Genomic DNA, 16,458 nt, shown 5'->3' on the forward strand with positions numbered 1-16,458 from the left:
CTGCTTCTGGAGTAAAGTGTGCATAGGCTGTAAGTAACACTGCCCTTAGGCCCAGGTTACTAGGGCCCCTGCCATGGGTCCTAAGCTTTGGAGGCCCCCACTCTGGCCTCACTATGACTGCACCCTTCCCCACAAGGCAAAGAGTCCATAGGTCAAGGAAGAAAAGTGCCTACCTAAAGCGCATGCCCTCCCCTTTACATTCTAGACCACATTCTGGGGATCTGCAATCTTGAAATTCCCTGCCCAAACTGCCCCCAAATCTTTCCTCCCAAAGGTGGACTATACTGCCAGTATAGACACCTCTAGTTCCTTGAGATGCCCAAGTTGAAGCTATTAAGGTGTGGACTCACTTGGATGAAGAGACTGGAACATCTACGCACATGCATTCCAAGCCAGAGCCAGGTGTGGGAAGAGAAGATGGGAGGGCTATGTGTTTAGAGCTTCCATTCATTCTTTGACCTAAGGCCCTGCAAATGTCAGAGGTGGACTTTACTGTAAGGATGGGTATTGAGGCAAAGCCAGGTACTGCCATGAGTCACCTTTGGCTTCCTCATGACATGGTAGGAAACAAGAGAATGTCAGATAATTGTAAATAGCCAGGTAACTACTCTGCTGATTTAATTGCTACTAAACGCTAAAAATATATAATGCTTGCTTTAATATATTAATGGTCTTAATAACACTTATATGTTTCTGACTCAGTAATTTTACTTCCTGGAATTTATTCCTTAAAAATATTTCAAAATACAGAAAAGACTTTATATACATATTTTCATTCCCAACTTTTAAAAATATTATAAAAAGGGAAACATCCTGAATGCCCAGTAATAGACATATAGCCAAATAAACTGTGGTATATTGAAATCAGTATAATAGAGCTTATATAAATAATGTTTACAAATTGTTTTAATAACATGGAAAATCCTTATAATGGTGAGTAAAAATGAAAGAAGATATAAAATTATAGCTACAAAATGGTCTCAACAACACAAAAAATAATTCTAGAAAAAAATGACTTCAAGGAAATAGCCAAAATGTTAATAAGCCACAGAAAGTAGGATTCTAGATTATTTTTATTACACTTCCTAATTTAACAAGTTGTCTAAAATAACCCACATTACTTTTACAACCAGACTTTTAAAAGAATTATTGAAAAAAAAAAAAAAAAAACACTGAGACCACTTACACATAGTGTTTATCAGTACCTTCCCAAAATCTCATTAGATGATAAATAGTTTTTAAGGGCATGAATCCACAAAGAAAAAGACAACAAGAAAGAAGACAACAATAAAACAACTTTGGGAATTAGAAGGCTGGTGGATAAGAGGTAATTGATGACATAGAGCTGAGAAGAGTGACCTACCACCAGCAGGGGGAAGAAGCCAGGCCAACCCACAGAGAAACTCAGGAACTGGAGGCACCCTATTATATGGAAGTGGGAGTACCAGTGAGCTATTAAAACAAGAGGATAAACTGAAAATCTGTACAAAGTGCATTTAGAACCCAGGAGTCTCTCCCACCTCAACAGAAGACAGAGGTTTACTCCTTAAAAACCAGAGAGAGTCTGAGCTCAATGGATAGGCAAAACTGAGGTCAGTGTGTTAGATTGAAAATATGGGCATTAAGTAAATGGTGAGATTCCTGCTCACTTCCTCCAAGATGCCAATAGAAAGGTGTAAACATTTCTGATAGGAAACTGACCAAACCAAAAGCCTTGTATATACTGACAGGTGGGGGTCCCTCAGTAAAGAAGCTACCCATTGATAAACCTTTCCCATTTATACATGGTAACTGACCAACATTTTATGGTCTCGTTCTTAAAAATGAGTGGAAGTCAAGAATCATTAGTAATTTGAGGAAAGCCTCCAACAAGAAAGAGAGAAATTAAGATATCCAAAAAGTCAAAAATAACTCAGGGGAAACAAAAATATTGCAGTAAGCAGACAATCGTTGAATAAACTATAACTGAAACCCTAAGGGAGGTAAGATAGTACTATACTTAATCCACAAAATAAAAACACAAAACTATACATCTAAGAACACTGAGAGAAAAAAAGTGTCTTTGAACTTGACAAATAATATGACTACAAAATGAAAATCTCAATTAAAAAAAAAATGTTTGGAAACAAAGGTAGCCATTGCAGGAAGAGTGTAGAGCCAATCCTCAGACCTAACTGAGTTTCCAGCATTCCTCTCCCTATCCCCAGTGTACTCTCATGGATGGTGGCTGTGGTTTAAAGAATTCAACTGGGGCATTCTAAGCCTCTCTTAGAACTGTTATAGCAAGGCACTCTAACTTCATGAGCAATGAAATTTTATTGCTGGACTCTGCCATTTATCTAGAAATGGAAGAATAGGTTTCCCTTGTCCCCTATTTTCCCCCTCATTCTTAAATGCATTGTACATGGTAATTTTATAATGCCAAGTGCCCACTGGGTGTTCTACTTTCTTTTTCCAGGCAGCCCACACAAAACTGACTCTTCTTTTACAGCCTTTGCAAATAGTAACTCGAATTAGGAAGAAGTACTGACATGCTCCCAGAGGCAATCCACAGCTCTAGCGGGAACTTACACTAACACCAGCTAGCCCCACCCCCAGGTGCAGCCCACCCAGAACCATTTTTTGCTCAGCCCTCCAATCTCTCCAAGATCATTAATTACCCACTCCTTCAGCACCTTCATGCTGCACTTGTAGGTGCTGACAACACAAGCCTGTCTCCTTTCATGTAGTTGTTTGAAATTTTCACAGCAGGCAAAGCTCAGATTTAATCATTTGTTTCTGGTGCACTTTCTGTACCAAATTGTAGCAACATTTAAGTACAGTATAATAGATTCGGGACTGTGACAACGCTGTTGATCAGTGTTATTCTCACAGCCAGGGGTCCAGCTTTATGGAAAATTAAAGACCTGGTTTTAAAAAGCTTCCAGACTTTGAATCTGCTTGTGCTGAAAGCTGTCACTTGTTTTTGTTGACATTGGAGAAACACTGGAGTTCTAGGAAAACCAAATATACAAGGATCAAACTGGCATTGAAATGGAAGCATTACACAAAAAATTCCATTAAAACAGATGTGCTTTAAAGAGGAAGGGCAAGTGTGTCCTGCTATGAGAAATTTCAGCACCTGAACCAATAAAACAAATGTGTTAGAGAAAGTTACTTTTACCACTAAGATGTTTAACCATTTAGAATTTGTTGCAAAAATGAAATCCTTTAGTTCACTTAAACCACACCACGCATTTTGCAATTTATGAACTACATACTTTGGAGCATTTAAGTTTACTTTTACAAGAGCTACAATGTTTATCTGATAGAGCTCCCAAAATAATTTTGCATATATTATCTCATTTTATCCCACTTACAAACTTAAGTATGCAGAGCAGCTTTTATCTCCAATTTATAGATAGTGAAATGACTTGTTATAATGAGTGAAACAGACTTTCTTCAAATAAACATCCTTCCTTTGCATATACCAATGTATATGAAAGCAGTACCTGAAAGCTAGAAGAAGCTCGATAAAGGTTTCTAGGAAAAAAATATGTATAAAACTGAAGAAAACACTCACTTTTAAGGTTTTATCTTACGAGATTTCAAAGAACAATGTTTGCAAGAGTAACACATATGGTGAAATAGTGATGCAGAAATGGTATTACTTTCCTAGCTTCGTGGAAGAGACAGAAGGTTTTTTGACTCATACTGAGAACTTAAGTCATCCCTTGGATGAAATGGCAGCCTGGCTTGCTGTATCTTTTACAATATCCCCGCTCAGAAATAAACAAGGTAAATAAGGTAAAACCTAACTAATGTTGGGCTACTTGGTGAATGGCCAGCCTTATATAGTATAATCTGAACTACTGAAAGCTATGAAAGAAATGAATTTAGTTCTACTATTTCAATTACACAAAGCAACTCAAAGAATGCCAATAATATGACTTTGGTGGAGAAGTAAGTGAAGTTTATTATTAGCAAATAAAATGTGTCTTTAGTGGTTTCTTTGTGGACAGAGCTCTGTGACAGAGGTGGCCCTGTTGTCTGGTGACCATCTCCACTTCCTGCCCCCAAGCTAGGATCTGGAACTTGCTCATTTTGGTACTGCCAGAGCCTGTCTGGTCCATGTGTTACAGAGACTCAGTAAATGCTTGATGAGTAAGTTAATTAATGAATAAGTAAGCTGCTGCTGGGTGGTTCTTGGATGTATCTTGGCAAAGAAAATAGCTCAGGCTGTGGAGTCAGAAAATCTTGGGTTCACTTTCCAGCTGAGCCAAACAGTAGCTGTGTGATCAAGTTTCTCTGACACTCTCTTGTCTCAACTGTAAGTGGAGTTTACAGTGGGTATTAATGCCTGTCTTACAGAGTGGTTGCTCTGACAAGGAAATGAGAGAATAAGTAAGTATTTTAGCTGTTTTCCCTGATACCTTGTTTGCACTATGAAAATTTACTTGATTTTTTAACTATGAAGAAGTTTTTACCAAGCAAACTAAACTTCAGATCTCAAAATACCATTGCACTGAATGATGTAGTCTTGAACAGCAGAGTTCGACTAAATTCACTATCCTCTTTCAACACACAAGGTAGGGAATGATTAATTAAAAGTACACACTAGTGACCATTAATTAAAATAACAAAATGAATACTGCTTATATTACTATCCATTAAAACATCTCCATGAATATGGCTTTGATGTCAGTTTGATTATTAATTTTACTGATAGTGAATATTTGATTGTTTTAAGATAAACAATTTGCCTCAGTAATTTGTTGAAATTTGGACTCTGGGGTGATTTAGTGATATCACTAAATATCACTAAACCATAGGAAAAGTATGGTTCATGAAAGAAAAAAACAACAACAAAAAGCTTGGAAATTAATTTTATGCCCCCTGAAATAATTGAAAGAAACAAAAACAAAATGTTTGCAAAACCTCCATGGGAATTCCCTATTTCCATCATTGCAGAAGAATAAAAAAATCTGGCCTGGTGTGATTTCTAATTCCCTGCAAGCCTTTCTACAATGCAAATGTCATGCCGAAAAATTTGGCAATTGCATTAGGGAAAGGTAAGGTGCCCAGATCACTGGAAAATGTTTTGACATTTAAATGACCCTTCTATTCAGTTTTACAAAAGAAGTTCCAATTAAGCTCAGAGCTTTTCTCTTATTTACTATACTGACCCTGAGAATGAAGGCTGTGAAAAGTTGCATGCTATTCTTGCTGTGGGAGCGGGGCTGAACACTTTGCTCTGCCAGAGGGAACAAGAACTCTGAGCTGCCTCCCAAGAAAATGAGAGCTGAAGAAAATTGCTGCTTTTCATGAAGTTTATCACCACTTCCCCACAGCGTTGGTTCTCTTTCCTTGGCTATAGCCCAACACAGATGCTCACTTCAGCTGGCAGTACACAGGGAAGAGACTAATATTGGAAGGTTCTGGTCCTGGCTTTGCTACTAATTTATCACGTAACGTTGACTAAGCCTCTTCATCCCTTTGAACCTCTGTTTTCATATCTATTAAATGAGGGGGCTGCACCAGATGATTCCTAAGCCCTTTCCAGTTCCAGTATTCTATGATGTGTGCATTTTCAGTCAGTAATGAAGGAAGGAGAAGGTAAAGTTTGTGCAATGATGTGATTCTCCCAAAGCAGCCAACAGCCAAGCCTCCAGTAGGAACCCAAGTGTTGGAATGGAACATCGGAAACAATCCGCCTGAGGGTGGTGGACCCCACAGTCACTCAGCTCCAGAGTCCAGAAATGAGACATGGACCACAGCAGGTACAGGGAGCTCTGGCCATCTAGCCAGAGTTTGACTTCCAGACTTATCTGAAATAATTCTGGACAAAAGGAACATTGATTTCTTCTCTAGTGCTATTTAGGACTCTCCCCTCACAGGTTGTAGGAATCATACCAAGGTAGCTTGAGGGAAAAGTGCCAGTTATGCAAATATATGTGCAAATGTAATCTGGACCGAGGAAGGAACGGAGCTGTGAATCCCTCGGGAACCCAGGCGGTACTCTCTTTTTCTTACTGTCACTTGTCCCTGCTTCTGTGTGTCTGGTTTCTCCCACATTCTCTCCTCCTTTTCTTCCTCATCCCGCCTCCTCTTGTTCCCCTCCCCATTTCCCTCTCCTTCCCTCCAAACAGGCTTTCTCTACTGTCCATCCACACAGAAATATGAAGCTACCAGCACTCCTGACTTTCAGTGTGACATCTACCCATACCTAGAGAAGAACTAGCCTTCTGGGTCCATTTTCAGTTTCCCTGGACAGAGACACTGATTGACCAGGTGTCTATACCTTGTCCAACTGTGAAAAAATAAAAGGTTGGGGAAGAGGGTCTCTTGGAAGCATGTTAATAGACAACAGTTCTAAAACGGCAACTGTTAAGGCCTAATCTTTTTAAGCTCCCCTCCGATACAAGCCAACCTCAATTGCTGGGTTCCATTTATCCATTTGAAATTGGTTACATGAATGTTCAACCTCACTTACCTTCATGATGTAGCTAACGGCCAAAATATTTTTAAACTGTCAAGATTTTTTTAAAGTAGTGTTATGCAGTTAAGCATAATCACATTCAAAAGGAGAGGTCTTTAAATGTCTTTCAACATCTTATTTGATTTAGTTGCTGCCCCTTGGTTCACATGTTTCAGAATATTGGACTCCAGTGACAATTTCCTCTGGAATTTTGTATTGAAATAATTTACTCTTAACATTGTTCACAAAACATTGTGCTTGAGTTTGCTAATAGATTTTGTTTATAGCCTGTATTATATGAAGATTCCAAACTGCCATCAGGACACTGAAGATTGTTTCAGGAATTGCCAGGAGGAAAGAAATGGCCAGAGATACTTGAACACTTCTTCCTCAGACAGCATTGGAAAAATGAGTGTTGGCTCCTGTGGGAGATTAATAGAGCCTTAGCTTCTGGCCTTAGCTACAAAAGCATGTCAATTTCCTTCCACTTATTTATTTACTCAGCAAGTACTTATTTGTCGTCTACTCTGCAAAAATAGTAATTTGCTAGATTCTTTCTTCCACCTATCATCAGGTTGGCCATTTGTTTTCAAGAGAAGAATATTCTCCATCACACTCAAGAGACACTTAAGAGTCATTAAAAATCTAACAGAAATATATCTTCACAGTTTTATAAGTTGTTTATTCCTGGATGAAAAATGCATGTGTTGCTAACAATCAAATGATAGAGAAATAAATAAAACAGAAGATAAAAGTCTCCTATAATCACATCTTTTCCTCAGTTAACAGTTTGTAAATTCTGAAAGGACTTTTTTTTTCTATGCATATACTGATGCAAATTATATGTGCATGTAATCCACAAACATATAAATGGACATGACACAATACATATTTTTATAATAGAATGAAAATGTGTGTATTTTCTGTGATTAGCTTTGGTCACTTATCAATGTATTATAAATATTTTCTTACCTACCTCAGTCTTTTAAAAGGCAACATAGTATCCATTATTTGAATATGTCAAATGTCTTTCAAACAATCTTCTAATTACATCCATTTTAGGTAATTTCCATTTTTTCTTCTGTATAAACAATGCTACTATGAACAGCCCTATATGTATATCTTTGTTCGCTGAGTCAGCATTTTTAAAGAATGACCTCCTAGACACGAAATTGCTAAGGCAAAGAGTATATACAGTTACCATTTAACTAATAAATGCCAAATGTTCATTAAACAAACAAACCAATATATCTCATATTTCTAGTGCTTTTCTTTCCTCATTTCTTCCACTTACCCAGTAGGCTTGCTGAAGCCTCACACATTAGACAAATAAACAAATAAATAAATAAACAAAAAGCACTTTTAACTCTGTAGCTCTTTAGTTAGTGTCCCTCTCTTTTTTGATTTTCAGCTAAGCTTCTCTGGGAACCAGTCTGCCCTCCCAGTGACACAGCCTCATCTTTCACTCTTCAGCCCAGTGGATCAAACTTCTGTCATCTTAACATCTTCTCTCACTGAATTTCTGGATGTCCTCCTGCCTCCAGTATCATTCTCAGACATCTTCATTGCCACAGCTAGAGTGTTCTTCCCCAAATTCAAACTAACCATGTTGCTTCCAGGCTTCAAGCCCATCAAAATGTCCCCACTGCCCCAGTGCAAACTCTGTGGTGAGGCGGACCTTACGCTGAAGGTTTGGACCAGTGAGGACCTCTCTAGGTCTCCTTCTCCCAGCTGCCTGTGCTCCAGGCACACGGAGCAATCAGCATTTCTGTGGGTTCCCAATGTCTTTGTTTACTTCCAGGCTTCTATCCTTGTGCTCCTCTACCTGGAACACCCCGCCCTTCCCCATATCTTCCAGGCAAAGGATCTCCATCTCCCAAGACTCAACTCAAGGGTTGCCTCCTCTTTGGAGTCTTCCCTGACTGGCCACCCTACCTCTCAACCCACATCTTAAAGACCAGCCTTATTATTACCTTATCAGCACCTCTGTCATGCTCTCTGGACCGTAGAAAGTAGGGAGACAGTACAAGGGATTGTCTGAGATGGCTTTTACACTCTCTCAATTTCCTTTCAGCAGGGCATTTAAACCAATGAATATTTATTAAAAGCCAGAAGTGTACCAGGCATAGTTCTTGTCCACTAGGCAAACAAATACAAATGATGTAACCCATTCACTAATTAGCTTATCTGGTTAAACAACATATATTTCATAGAAAAGATTATAAAATACACTACAGATAGAAGCAGAATATTTTTTATACTTACTCTAAGGCACCTATATAATTATTTTTTCCTTTTTATTTTTTTTATTGAAGTATAGTCAACATGTAAGATTACACTAGTTCCAGCCATACAACATATGGTGCTACATTAATATACGTATGGATTGATCACCACAATGTCTGCTGCCTGTCACCATTCAAAGTTACTACAACAATTGACTTTATTCCCTATGCTGTACATTACAGCATTACATTCTTATGACTTAACGTTTTTTATAACTGGAAGTTTGTACTTCTTAATCCTTTTCACCTATTTCACCCGACCCCCCAGCCCCCTTCTCTTTTGACCACCAGTTTGTTCTCTGCGTCTATGAGTCTCTTTCTGTTTTGTCTTCTTTGTTCATTTGTTTTGTTTTTTAGTTTCCACATACAAGTGAAATCATACAGTATTTGTCTTTTCCTGTCTGACATTGCACTCAGCATAAGAACCTCTAGGTTCACACATGTTGTTGCAAATTGCATCTAAGTAGTTATTAATAAAAATCAGCAAATCACATGGTAAATAGAAGTCAGCAAACCACCAGTTATTTCTTCATTTTAGTCAGTAAAGGAGAAAAACTATCATCATGTTGAAATGGGCTTCAGCATTCAAGACAGACATCCTGTTTCAAAAGTAACATAGTCTAGTATAATCTTAAAAATTCAATGTTTTTCTATATTAAATCACTATTACACTTTTTGGTTTAAAAATTAGTTTTGGTTTCAAAGTATGTTTATACTTTAGTCCCATGTCTCACAGATTCTTGACCTGGAGTGGGTGAGAATCATTCCAATTAAGTATTAATTACAGGAACAAACAAAACATAAACAGGATCGTTTAATCTGCTTTGCCTGGTAGTCTTGCCTATACTCAATTCAGAGGTTAGGATACACAGGTGGAAGAAAGAAAGAAGGAAAGAAGGAAAGGAAGGTAGGAAGGAAGGAAGGAAGGAAAGAAGAGAGAAAGGAAGAGAGGAAGGAAGGAAGAAAGGAAGGAAGAGAGGAAGGAAGGAAGGGAGAAAGGAAGGAAGGAAGAAAGGAAGGGAAGGAAGGAAGGAAAGAGAAAGAAAGGAAAAGAAGAGAAAAGAAAAGAAAGAAGGAAGTAAGGAAGAAAGGAAGGAAGGGGGGAGAAAGAAAGGAAGGAAGAAAAGAAAGGAGGGAGGAAAGGAAGGAAGGAAGAAAGAAAATAGGCAAACAAAATTTTGGTGTGATTTATTTGAAGCAAGCCTATCCATTAAAGCCATTTAGCACCTAAGCCAATCAAAATAAACACACAATTACAGAGACACAAGGTGTCTCCCACGTAAATGACTGCTCAAGATAAATTATTCTTTTTAATTTTTATTGAAGTATCTTCTTACACTGTCTTATTTCTTTCACAGTATTTGATGCTATGTGGTATTAAATTATATAGTTTTTATTCTTTATTGTTAATCTCTCCTATCAGGATTAAGCTCCAAAAGACAGAAACTGAAGCAACCCCAGAACCTAGAATCACATCTGGCATTTCAGAGGTGCTAAATAAATACATACTGAATGTATCTAAGCTTTCTAATATGTAAAATTGTTTATTGTTCTTAATAATACATTTTTTCAAAATGTGATTTCAGACTTGGGAAGATGGCTAAGAGTTTTAAAACATGATATTTGACATCTTTAAAGTGTACAATTTGTTAAATTTGTTTATGAAAATGCATTTAAAGTGTACAATTCATACATGTTTAAATGTACAAATGTACTGTTTAAGGTGTACAACTTGATTAATTTTGACATATGTATACCCCTGTGAAACACCCAGAGAAACAACCAAGACTGAAACTATCCTTCACTCCCCCCAAGATTTTCCTCAAGTCCTCCCTTTTTAAAAAAGTTACTTATTTATTTATTTTTATTGACACATAGTCAGTTTACAGTGTTGTGTCAATTTCTGGTGTGCAGCATAATGTTCAATCATATATATATGTATATATATATTCCCTTTCATATTCATTTTCATGATAGGTTACTACAGGATATTGAATACAGTTGCATGTGCTATATGGTAGAAACTTTTTGCTTATCCATTTTATATATATTAGTTAGTATCTGCAAATCTTGAAGTCCTATTTTATCCCTTCCCACCCCTTTTCCCCCCATGTTAACCATAAGTTTGTTTTCTATGTCTGTGAGTCTGTTTCTGTTCTGTAAATAAATTCATTTCATTTGTGTCTCTCTCTCTTTTTTTTTTTTTTAGATTTCACATATAAGTGATATCATATGGTATTTTTCTTTCTCTTTCTGGCTTACTTCAGTTAGAATGATGGCCTCCAGGTCTATCCATGTCCAGATACAATCTGTACTCTCTCCCCCTTCCAACCACTTCCTCACCCTAAGACTCTTTATATCCATCAGGCATTTGGGCAGGAAATAGATGCTACTCTACATATATAAATAAGAAAGATTATAAGGATTAAGTGCTTTCAAAGTTGTTGGAAGGGCTAGAGGAGAAGGAGCCGGGGTGACTTTGGAACTATTGGGTTCAAGAACACTCCACCATAGGTATCAAGACAACCCTAATATCAAGCCAACCACTGCGGCCACCACAGCCATCTCTGACTCCCACAATGCAGGTGATGGAGAGACTGGTTCTAGCTGCTGGAATTCCCTCAGCATTCACAACTGTGATTCCATCTTATCAGCAGGACTTCCAGGAAGATGACCTCTGCTTCTCTTCTGCTTTCCCAGACTCACTCAAGTGCATCTATTTGGTGGAACCTATTTTACACTGAGAAAATTAGCTGCAAGGGATTCTGGAAAAACTAGACTTTTGCTTTCCAGCCTTTGGTAACAGAAGACAGGACATAGAAAGAGGTGGGAATGGATGTTTAGAGCTAACTGACAATATCAAATTGCCCCTCCTATATAGAAATTTTAGAACCACCTCTGCTTACACAACTGAGTACTTAGAATACTTTTCCTGCAGTTAAGTGAAGATTCCTCCCTTTACAAGACCCTAAGGTCCTTGAAGATGGGGACTGTGTCAATTTCATCTCTATCTCACAGTGCCTCAAAAATAGTCAGCAAGCAATGTATGAAATGATGAAATAATAAATGTGCACAGAGAGTCAGGTGATATTGTTTACATATCTCTTCTTGCCTCACCACACACCCCTAGTCCAACTGATCCACTTACTCTTTTTTTATTGAAGTATAGTCAGTTTACAATGTTGTGTCAATTTCTGGTGCACAGCATAATGTTTCAGTCCTACATATACATACATATATTCCTTTTTATATTCTTTTTCATTATAGGTTACTACAGGATATTAAATATAGTTCCTTGTGCTATACAGTATAAACTTGTTTATCTATTTTATATATAATAGTATTTGTAAATCTCAAACTCTCAATTTATCCTTTCCCACCCTTCCCCGCCCCAAGAACCATAAATTTGTTTTATATGTCTGTGAGTCTGTTTCTGTTTTGTAAATAAGTTCACTTGTGTCTTTTTTCAGATTCCACATGTAAGTGATATCATATGGTATTTTCTTTCTTTTTCTGGCTTACTTCACTTAAAATGACAATCTCCAGCTCCATCCATGTTGCTGCAAATGGCATTATTTTATTCTTTTTAATGTCTGAGTAGTATTCCATTGCCATATATATGTATGTATGTGTGTGTGTGTGTGTGTGTGTATATATATATATATATATACCCCACAACTTCTTTATCCAGTCATCTGTCGATGGACATTGAGATTGTTTTCATGTCTTGGCTATTGTAAATAGTGTTGCTATGAACATTATGGTGAGTGTATCTTTTTGAATTAGTGTTCTCTCTGGATATATGCCCAGGAGTGGGATTGTTGGATCATAGGGTAGGTCTATTTTTAGTTGATCCACTTAATTTTAAGATGTGCACACAATGCAAAGGAAGAAATCAACCTATCTTAAGAGTATAGATTTTGGAGTTAGAAAGGTTAGCATTTAAGTCTTGGTATTGTGTTCAATATCTTGAGAAATGTATCTTCTCTGAGCCTCAGTTGTTTTACCTTTCTTTTTTTAGATGGGCTTGTTAGAAATATTGAATGAGGCTATATGAATAAGGCAACATCTTGCTCAGAGATGCTGAGCACGGACTGGTTTTTGTCCCCTCCCCATTGGAGCCCCCACTTCTGTGTCTCTTAGTGTATCTCCTGTATCTGTAGCCAAGGATAAGAACTGAGAATAATGTAACATGAAGGACACTATATGGAACACTGACTTAAACTTTTTTCTGCAATAACTGATCATCTTAATTATTTTGTTCCTTTAGAGACTCTTTATCTGAATATTTCAAAGGACAAGCCAGAATTATGATACATAATGGATAGCTATAGTAGCTGGGGCTTAGGGGCTGAGTGATCTGTCAATTTTCTTGTGATTCGCAAAACACCAGCAGCCTACTGGGTTTTTTGTTGTTTTTTTTTTTTTTCTTTTTTCTTTTTTCCTGTCTTTTAGTTTTTGCTGTTTAAAAGTTGATGCAAAGGCCTTTTTAAATACAGATTGTCATCAGTGGTCTGACCAAAATGACATGTTTAAGAGCAGAGAAGAATAAGAACTAGGGAGACTGGAGCTGGACTGTCAGGTCTCTTTTCTGCTTCTAACCTGGTATAATTTCGGGATCATTTTGCATTTTATTATGTAGTTTATTTTTCCTTAAGAGTCCTGAAGTGTCAATCTTTAGTTTTGAGGGGAAGTGTCACAGGCCCAATTTCTATCCTCAGACTTCCCAATAGTCAGCTTTGCTGGGTTCAGTCAGTCAAAATCTCTGGGTTTTGATGCCTCATCTCTAAATTAATGGAATTGGCCCATCCTGACTATGGGACAGAAAAACACCATCCACTTGGTGCCATGGCAAGGATGGGGATGTGTTATACTCTTACAGGGGAAGGAGAAGATAACTGGAAAAAATAATGGAACATACCACAACATAAAAATATTGGTATATGAATAATGCTTTCTTGAAGCATAAAAAGAAAAGCAACCAGCTTTGCCTGCAGCAGATCAATTAAAGAGGCTGAAAGAGATTTAAAAAAAAAAAAAACATGATACAAAGGCCTTTGGAGAATGAATAGGAATTTTCCAGTCATAAAAGGATGCAAAAACATTTTAGGCAGAAAAATACCACGAGCATTAGCATGAAGGCATTAAATAGCATATTATATTCAGAAAACTGTGAATAATCTTGCAAGAATGAATCACATTTGTTTTACAAATGTCTTCCTTTCATTCTAGCTAGATCATAAGATTCTTCAGGGTGTAAAACACATACACACACAAAAGCACACATGACTCAAGGGGGAAAGCAAGGTTTAGAAGATGATGTTTATGTAGATTTCCTAGACCTTTCTCAAAACTCTGAGATACAATATAGTGGCTAAAGGTTCATAACACCACAGAGTAACCTGGGCTATGGGTGTGGGCATAGGTCAGCCAAAACTTGACTTTAAAATTTCTGAAAGGCAATGAGAGATAAGCTGTAAGTTCCATGAGTCACTCTGTTCAGGATACAAAGCAAACCACAATAGGGTTTTTGTTCCAGGTAATACAGAGTAAGCACTTACTTCCCTGTCTCTGCCACTGAATACAGCCATTAAGTCTGGACAGAATGCAAGGAAGAGCTATTTAAAGACTCTGAAATCTAGCAGGGATATTAAGAAAGCAGACTGACATCCAAAGTGTTGCTGAACTGGTGGTGGGTTTCCCATTGTTTTTCTCCAGTAGCTCCAGCCAGGACTTGGAAGAAACACAGAAGAGGGCACTCATGAGGACTGGAAGGAGGAGAAGCCCATTGTATAGGTTCAGGGAGTGGGAAAGACATCTACTGGCACCAACAGCAGCAGGACCTGGAGCAGCAGGTTCCTAAACCAAACTAAATATCTAAACACCTACAACTCTGTAGAAGAGGAAACATCTTCCCTGATCAGAGGAGCTTTGGTCCCAAGAGAACAGGTAAACCCCTGGTGCTTTTTCTCTCTCCCTGTCCTTCCACCTCTTGGCCACAGACATGGGTGCAGTCATGGGAGTGCATGGCAATGTGAGGTAAATAAAGTTTTAAGTTTCTGGCCAAAAGATTGAAAAGAGTGTCTCCAAAGAACTAGAAAGCACCAGGGGATCACTGAGAGGGAAAAACTCAGAAAACTGATCCCATAAATTAGTTTGTGACCCATCGAGACTCATTTGAGCTGCACGTATGTGGATCTAATCTTAAACTTGCCTAGTGAAGACCTGGAGAACTGAACCAAGGTATAGACCACCACCCAGGTCCCAGAACTGGCCACTGGGTGATGCACATGTGACACAGATCTGAATAGCACTGAAAAAATTTTGAAGAAGGATGAACATTGAAACTACAGCCCACAGAGGGTTGGTGAAAATGTGCAGGCTGAACCCAACTGGACTGATTGACTGCTAAAAGAAAAATACTAATGGTCTCCATTGGATTTAAACAACATGCAGAGTTTCACTACAGTGAGATACCATCTCAAACCTGTCAGGATGGCTATCATAAAAAAGAACACATATAACAAATGTTGGTGAAGATATGGAGAAAAGGGAACCCTCATGCACTGTTGGTGGGAATGTAAATTGGTGCAGCCACAGTGGAAAACAATATGGAGGTTTCTCAAATACTAAAAATACAACTATCATATGGCCCAGAAATTTCACTCCTAGATATATATCTGAAAAAAAACCCAAAAACATTAACTCAAAAAGATACATGCACCCCAATGTTCATAGCAGTGTTATTTATACTTGCCAAGATACGGAAGCATTCTAAGTGCCTATCAACAGATGAATAGATAAAGAAGATGTGGTGTGTACACACACACACACACACACACAGAATACTGCTCAGCCACAAAAAAGAATGAAAGTTTGCCATTTGCAGCAACATAGATGGGTTTGGAAGTCATTATGCTAAGTGAAATAAGTCAGAGAAAGACAAATACTGTATGACATCACTTATATGTAGAATCTAAAAAAATAGAACAGAGTAGTAAATATAACAAAAAAGAAGCAGACTCACAGAGAACAAACTAGTATTTACCAGTAAGAAGAGGGAAGAGGAAGGGGCAATATGTGGGTAGAGGATTAAAAAGTACAAACTACTAGGTATAAAATAAGTTACAAAGATATATTGTACAACATGGGAAATATAGCCAATGTTTTATAATAATTATAAATGGAATATATATAACCTTTAAAAATTGTGAATCTTTATATTGTACACCTATAACTTATATAATATTATACATCAAATATTTTTCAATTAAAAAAAGAAAAAACTGATATATAGAGTTCATAATATTCAAAATATCCAGAATACAATCCAGGCTTACTCAGTATATAAAGACCCAGGAAAATCTTAACTCACAAAGGACAAGAAAGTAAATTGATGTCACTACCAAGGTGACACACATGTTTAAATCATCCAACAAAGACTTTAAAGTAGCTACTGCAAAAAATGCACCAACAAGCAACTGAAAACACAGGTGAAATAAATGGAGAGCTAAAAAATTTTGGCAAAGAAATAGAAGATAGAAAGAACCAAAAATTTTAGGAATGAAAAACATACAGTAACCAAAATTTTTTAGAAAAACTTACTGTATGGGCTTAATAGCAAAGTGAAAATGACAGCAGAAAATTCAATAAACTTGAAAACAGATCAACAGAAATCATTCAATCTGAAAAACATACAGGAATATTGTTTTTTTT

The sequence above is a fragment of the Camelus bactrianus genome, chromosome 14 (genome assembly GCF_048773025.1).
Source record: "Camelus bactrianus isolate YW-2024 breed Bactrian camel chromosome 14, ASM4877302v1, whole genome shotgun sequence".
Classification (NCBI taxonomy): Eukaryota; Metazoa; Chordata; class Mammalia; order Artiodactyla; family Camelidae; genus Camelus; species Camelus bactrianus.